Source organism: Euprymna scolopes, chromosome 18, assembly GCF_053919585.1.
Source record: "Euprymna scolopes isolate OS-2025 chromosome 18, ASM5391958v1, whole genome shotgun sequence".
NCBI classification, from domain to species: domain Eukaryota; kingdom Metazoa; phylum Mollusca; class Cephalopoda; order Sepiida; family Sepiolidae; genus Euprymna; species Euprymna scolopes.
Window position 1 is genome coordinate 115,012,126 of NC_136499.1, and position 8,023 is coordinate 115,020,148.

Consider the following 8,023-nt stretch of genomic DNA (forward strand, 5'->3'; position numbering starts at 1 on the left):
TGAACCACGCGCTCGAGATCAGAGGAGAGAGAATCAGAGAGAACTTTGTCATTTACAGCCTTAGATGTGTTGCCGTAGATGGTTGTGTCATCAGCATAGATGTCAACGAATGATTTAAGTATGTGTTTAGGGAGGTCATTGATGTAGATCAGGAAGAGAGTTGGGCCCAGGATTGACCCCTGAGGGACTCCAGCATTAATATTGCAGACCTCCGATTTTTGTCCATCTACCACTTATGCCATACCTTGTCGAAGGCTTTTGATATGTCAAGAGCAATTGCCCTAGAAAGGAAGCCTTTGTCAAGAGATTCACTAATCCTGTGAGATATAACCGTTAGCACATCTGCGGTAGATCTTGCAGAGCGGAAACCATATTGTGTGTCACTAAGAAGCTTGTTTCTGTTGAGGTGGTTGACTATTTCTCTATTTAATATGGATTCCAGCAACTTACTCATAACACACAGGAGACTTATTGGTCTGTACTGAGAGGGAGTTTTATTTTTGTCATGATGTCTACTTTTTTATTGTTTATTTTGTTGTTGTTTACATTGTTTTTATTTAATATTTTTTATAATAATAATAATAATAATAATAATAATAATAATAATAATAATAATAATAATAATAGTAATAGTAATAATAATAATAAACCAACCCCGGACAAGAACAACTACACTATAAATAAAAATACTAATAACGAACAAAATAAATGCAACTGTAGACACTGCACACTTTGCCTACTTCAAAATAAATGTCTAAGCAAAAGCGTAGTTTACCAGGCCACAATATTTGCGACAGAAGATCCAAATAATAAGAAACATTACGTAGGTATGACTTCCTTAGATTTCGAAACTCGATATTATGACCACAAATGTACATCAACGATAAAAAACACCTTATGAAAACAACACTAGCAAATAAATACTGGGAACACAAGGAAAGCGGACATTCGCCGGTAGTCGGATGGAAAATAATAAGACAAGCTACAATGTGTAGGGACCTAGACGACCCATGTAGATTATGCCTTCATGATAAATTTGCTATCCTGTACTTTAAAGAACCCGAACATCTATTATACCGTAGAAAAGAAATAGCAAACAACTGTGTTCACAAGATAAAGTTGTATCTATATGAATATAATTACACTTAATAGTTAACTAAAGATGATCATCCCATAAGAAAACCGAAAAAAATTAATAGGGAATTAATTAAAAGTGAATGTTTAAAAGAATATAAAAATTAGCTAGATCTTTTGCAAGTGAATACAATTCCGCAAGCCATATATAATAAAATTGTATTTTCTTTTTAAATAAATAGAAAATAGGCTTTCCTTTTTTCTGTTGTTCTTGGCCTTTGGGCCGGGATCTGTTCCGGCAGATACTGCAAGCAAAGACCATATATGTGGGTAACCCCACATATCAGACCTTGGTCAATGTAGGGATCACCCTACAGACCAACAGTTACTATCCAGATCCCATTTCCCACCTCTCGGGAGCTGGCCCCCCTTTCTCCCTCCCCCTCCCTCTCTCTCCACATTAAAAAACGGCCTTGTACCTAATTTGCTCAGTGGGGAAGCAAATAAATACATACTGCAAGCAAAGACCATATGTGGGGGCGATCCCACATATAAGACATTGGTCAATGTAGGGGCAACCCTTCATACAAATTGTCACTATCCAGCTCTCCTACTCCCCGGGGAGTTGGTCCCCATTTCCCCTTCACTCGTCACATTAAAAATCGGCCTTGTGCCTAATTTGCTCAGTGGGGGAGCAAATAAATACCCTGTTGTTCTTGGCCTTCGGGCCAGGATCAAAGTGTAGTATCTGTTCCGGCAGATACTGCAAGCAAAGACCATATGTGGGGGCGACCCCACATATAAGACCTTGGTCAATGTAGGGGTAACCCTTCATACCAATTGTCACTATCCAGCTCCCATTTCCCACTCATCGGGAGCTGTTCCCTTCCCCCCTCCCTCTCTCTCCACATTAAAAAACGGCCTTGTGCCTAATTTGCTCAGTGGGGAAGCAAATAAATACTTCTTGGCCTTTGGGCCGGGATCAAAGTGTAGTATCTGTTCCGGTAGATACTGCAAGCAAAGACCATGTGTGAGGGGGACAACCAGAGTGCCACTTTTCCCTTTTTTTCGAGGAGCTGGTTTAACTCTACTTTAAAAACGACCTTGTGTCACATTTTGATTTGGTCGGAAAGCAAATGAATACTAATAGAAAAAAGGTTTTTTAATATCAATATTAATACACCCCCCCCCAAAAAAAACACCAATTTTTTAGGAATATAGATATGTGTATATATTCACCCTATTTTATATAGATATTTGTGCATAAACTATTTCTTTTGTTTCCAGCTGTGACATTGCACCACGCTTGCAATTCATCCGTGGTGTGTCTCGGTGCATATGTTGGCTGCATTCATGGGAAATGCAGTTGCAATCACGGGGCAGTTGAGGCCATTGACGGGCAGTGCAAATCCGCACCTCTAATTCCTGGAAAGGTGGAATTCGCGGCTCTTGGAGAGAAATGCGATGACGGCAAAAAGTCCAAAGTTATGAAGTTGTGCGAAAGCGCCATCTGTCGGGAAGGCATCTGTCACTGCCCGGAAAGCATGAGGGAAATGTCCCTCGCTGAAAAACTGGAAAATCCGGACGTCTCTCCACCTTGCATATCCATCAATGAATTAATAGGTAAGACCATCCTCATTATTTTTTATAATTTTTCTCCTCATCTTTGTGTCTGTCTGTCCGTTCAACGTTTTCTCGGAAACTAACGGGCCGATCAAAATGAGATTCTGCATGGATCTTTGCTGTGACAAGGTGCAGCGAACTAAGTATTATAGCTTCCGGATAGATGCACATTTTGACATAAATTTATGAATTAGTCATTACAATAATACTTTTACTTTGTAAAATTTCTCAGAAACTACTGATCCGATCTGGTTTAAATTTTGTATGATATTTAAATCTATGCGGTTTACGTAATTATTATTATTGAGATAATTTGCTAATGATGATTTTATTGAACCTAATATATAGTTGTGAGATCAAAACTACGACTTGTATGCCATCAGCTTAAATCGAAACTAAATCATACAACTCTCCACCCTCAGCCATTAACCTATGAGTAACGCCAATATATATATATATATATATATATATATATATATATATATATATATATATATATGTGTGTGTGTGAGTGTGTGTGTATATTTACATACATATATATATGTGCATATATATGTATATATAAGTATATATAAATGTGCGAATTACTTAGGACTTCTATCTTGTCATGGCTGACGGAACAAGAACAAGAACATGCTACTCCCGGTTAAGTAAAAAGAAGGTGCCGTTCGAAATTCCGTCCAAATTCCCGTGTTCGACAGAAACACTCCAGAGTTCGCAAGATACACCCGAACAAGGTCGAAGGTTACATCGACCGTAACGCTGTGAAAATAACGCTGAAGATGAGACCATTAGTCCAATGAATCCAAATAATACGAAAACTAGCTCTGTTTTAATTTGTTACCCACAAGGTGGCTTATAGATAATCTTTCTGTTGATTTAATCCCATCAACGTTCCATATATATGCATGAATGTTACATGAGAAGGGCTTTCATGTGAGTAAGTAGACAGACTAGATAATGAAAATGATATTAGGAAAAGACTAGAATAGAACCCTGTTGGCAAGTGTTAAAAGATGATGGTAATTGAAATCCTAGGAATGCAGTCGATTGTTGATTCTTTTATCCACGTGAAATTTAGTCACGTTGGTTAACATCACATTTCTGACGCCATAAACAAAGTAGATTCTCAATATATTGAAATGGGGTTCGAAGCGAGAAAGTGATAATTGGAGAGAATTAGAGAGTCACACTCACAGCCAGAGAGAGAGAGAGAGAAAGAAAGAGAGAGAGAGAAAGAAAGAGAGAGAGAGGTGGAGGAGAGTGAAGCCGATGCCCTTAGATGAAGGGTGGAAGAGATACCATGTAGTCATACAAGTTTGAATTCCTGACATCATCAATCGACTGGCCGAGGAACAAAGAAATCATCTGATGTTTTGTAAACTGTTTGTCTTCGTGTCGTCATTTCAGCAACTGAAAGATAATTTTTTTTTTATCATTATCTTTAATGAACTTTGTATTACCACCTTCCAAGTAATGTGGCCCCACAATCATCAATAATGTATCTCCCCGCATCTGTGTTAACAAGAACTGTATAAATGTCCCAGCACCGTGTTAATATACGGCGTAATCACATTGACACACCGGTTCCCGTCAGATCACCGACGTTAAGCTATGTTGAGCCTGATCATTACTAAAATGGGTGACCAATTTGGGAAGTCCTGGTACTGTATGTAGGAGGACGTCGACACCTCCCTGCAAAAAGTTGCAAAAACCTAACGTCGTCATCTCCCCTAACGGGGATATACATGCGGCTGGGAACCGCTTGTGAATTTCATACTCCCATGTAACTTCCTCCTCCGGAGGAAGCCGGTTAAACCCTGAATAATAATTAATAACATGATTCATTACAGTCGTTGTCGCGTGTGTAATCTGTTATAAATGTCATTATCGTCCCCTGTTCTGAGTCCCCATGTATATGTGTCTCCAATATGACCCCCTCTCTATGCAACATGAGTTATCTTTCTTTGCTTTGATATTTTACAGAGGAGCTCTCACTCGCCGAATACAAATTGAAATGTGCAAAAAATAAACACAACTCAAGAGGCCTGCGCCACACAGGAATTAAAACAGACGTCACTGCGAGTTGGCCTGAAGAACCCCGAAAAACGTCTATACGTACCACCACCGAGGAAAATCCAGGACTTTCTACATTTGCCGCCATCAAGCATAAATTGAAACTACCCAAGTTTTCTATCGCTGAAGATAACCAGGAAACGTCTGAGGTAGAAGTCAACCAGACCGTGACGATCGAAGCGAACGCAACGGACACTAACAGCAGCATGAACCTATTTGAGATCTTGGTCGGCAAACCGAGCAATGACACGGAAGAGATCGTCGATCGATTGTCTTCGCTGGACGAAAGCTTAACGGACGAACTACGCAACGTGAGCCTGGGTTTAACTTCCGCCAATGAAAGCTCGCCTGCTAATAACAGCGTCAATCTGGACGGTCTTAATAACACGTTAAACTTCCTCCTGACGAATGACTTCAGTGCAACCGATTTCAACGAGAGCTTCGATGCGGACTATTTAGCCGACGATTCTCTAGAAACGCCCGGAAATAAATCCAGCGAAAACAGGACGATCGAAGCTAATGTTCTAGACACTAATAGCACGGTAGACCTATTTGAAATCCTGGTCGGCAAACGGGTCAACGACACGAAAGAGATAATCCATCTACTTTCATCGTTGAACGGAAGCATAGGTGACGAGCTTCTCAACGTCAGTATGGGTTTAATGTCAGTTAATGAAAGTCTGGCCAGCGATACTAATGTCGCCCTAAATAATCTAAACGACACATTAAATTTCCTTTTAACTGATGACTTTGACGCAGCTGATTTTAACAAGAGCTTCGACGCAGACTTTTTACCTGACAGGAATTTTACTTTTGATTTGGGGAATGAAACCAGTTTGAACGAGAGCCTCGCTTTGGGTTCTTTGAACAGCACTAATTTGAACTCAAGCCTCGATCTGGAACATTTAAACGGCACTAGTTTGAACGGAAGCCTCGATTTGGAATTTTTAAACGGCACTAATTTGAACGGAAGCGTCGATTTAGAATTTTTAAACGGCACTAACTTGAATGAAAGCCTCGATTTGGAATTTTTAAACGGCACTAACTTGAATGAAAGCCTCGATTTGGAATTTTTAAACGGCACTAACTTGAATGAAAGCCTCGATTTGGAATTTTTAAACGGCACTAGTTTGAACGGAAGCCTCGATTTGGAATTTTTAAACGGCACTAACTTGAATGGAAGCCTCGATTTGGAATTTTTAAACGGCACTAGTTTGAACGAAAGCCTCGATTTGGAATTTTTAAACGGCACTAACTTGAATGGAAGCCTCGATTTGGAATTTTTAAACGGCACTAGTTTGAACGGAAGCCTCGATTTGGAATCTTTAAACGGCACTAACTTGAACGGAAGCGTCGATTTGGAATTTTTAAACGGCACTAACTTGAATGGAAGCCTCGATTTGGAATCTTTAAACGGCACCAATTTCAACGGAAGCCTCGATTTGGAATTTTTAAACGGCACTAGTTTGAACGGAAGTCTTGATTTGGAATCTTTAAACGGCACTAACTTGAACGAAAGCCTCGATTTGGATTATTTAAATAACACCAGTTTAAATAAGAGTCTTCCGTTGATTTCTTCAAAAAGCAAGAGTGGTAATGTATCAACTATTAAATCCTGTGAACTTCTTTTGAATAATTCTGACAACGAGAAGGTTTCAAACATCTCAAGCACTAAAACGCCGAATATGAACGAAACGACAAGTGAACGTAATCAAAGCTCAGTTAATGAAAGTAAATCTTTAAGCATAAATGAAACTGCGCAGACCGATAACACTAACTTGCTGAATACAACCAATGCGCTCATGGATAATGGAACTATTGAGGCGGAGTTCGAATCTATACTATTGAATGACACCCTCGAACTAGGTCCTTTGAATGAAACCCTATTTAATGACACAGATGGGAAAGTTATTGGTAATAAGCTTGATGTGGCTCTTGTTACTGGAACACCGAATACGACCGGTATGTCTGCGACTTTATCGAAGGACGGTGGAATGGAAGCGGCATTGTTGGACGATAGCCCAGATCTGGGGCTGGAGCTTGCAGCGGACGATTCCCATTTCATCGGAAGTTCCGGGGATGAGATCAAACCTGTCACCTACAATGATAGCGCCGATGAAGATGTGGCCGAAGTGGCTGAAATTGTGTCCGAGGGAAACTTCACTAATCGTAAGTAGACTAATATTCAACGTTTCGAATTTTTTAAAAAATAAAGATTGATAATATGTACAGGGCGGAACGTTAAAATGTTTTTTGTTTTATGTCTTATTCATCGCTTTTGTAATTTTTAAATGTCTTAATTGTGTTTTTATGCCTTATTTATTGGTTATTTTTTAAAAATAATTTCTTATTTATTGGTAATTTTTAATTTCCATTTTTTATTTTCTAGTCTTATTTTTATTTCTTACGTTTTATTTCTTAATGATTTTTTTTTAATTTCTTCTTTATTGGTGATTGTATTTATAATGTTTTATTTATTAGTGTTTTTTATTTATACTGTTTTATTTATTGGTGTTTTTATTTATAATGTTTTATTTATTGGTGTTTTTTATTTATACTGTTTTATTTATTAGTGTTTTTTATTTATACTGTTTTATTTATTGGTGTTTTTATTTATAATGTTTTATTTATTGGTGTTTTTTTATTTATACTGTTTTATTTATTAGTGTTTTTTATTTATACTGTTTTATTTATTGGTGTTTTTATTTATAATGTTTTATTTATTGGTGTTTTTTTATTTATAATGTTTTATTTATTGGTGTTTTTATTTATAATATTTTATTTATTGGTGTTTTTTATTTATAATGTTTTATTTATTGGTGTTTTTTATTTATAATATTTTATTTATTGGTGTTTTTTATTTATAATGTTTTATTTATTGGTGTTTTTATTTATAATATTTTATTTATTGGTGTTTTTTATTTATAATGTTTTATTTATTGGTGTTTTTATTTATAATATTTTATTTATTGGTGTTTTTTATTTATAATGATTTATTTATTGGTGTTTTTTATTTATAATATTTTATTTATTGGTGTTTTTTATTTATAATGTTTTATTTATTGGTGTTTTTATTTATAATATTTTATTTATTGGTGTTTTTTATTTATAATGTTTTATTTATTGGTGTTTTTTATTTATAATGTTTTATTTGTTGGGGTTTTTATTATTCATAATGTTTAATTTATTGGCGTTTTTTATTTATAATATTTTATTTATTGGTGTTTTTTATTTATAATGTTAAATTTAT

The 8,023-nt window shown here is 36.4% G+C and overlaps 1 pseudogene; it reads left to right on the top strand.

Moving 5' to 3' along the window:
• Positions 1 to 4,254: 4,254 nt before the first annotated feature.
• LOC145301526 (5S ribosomal RNA) lies at positions 4,255 to 4,373 on the top strand (annotated as a pseudogene).
• Positions 4,374 to 8,023: the final 3,650 nt, after the last annotated feature.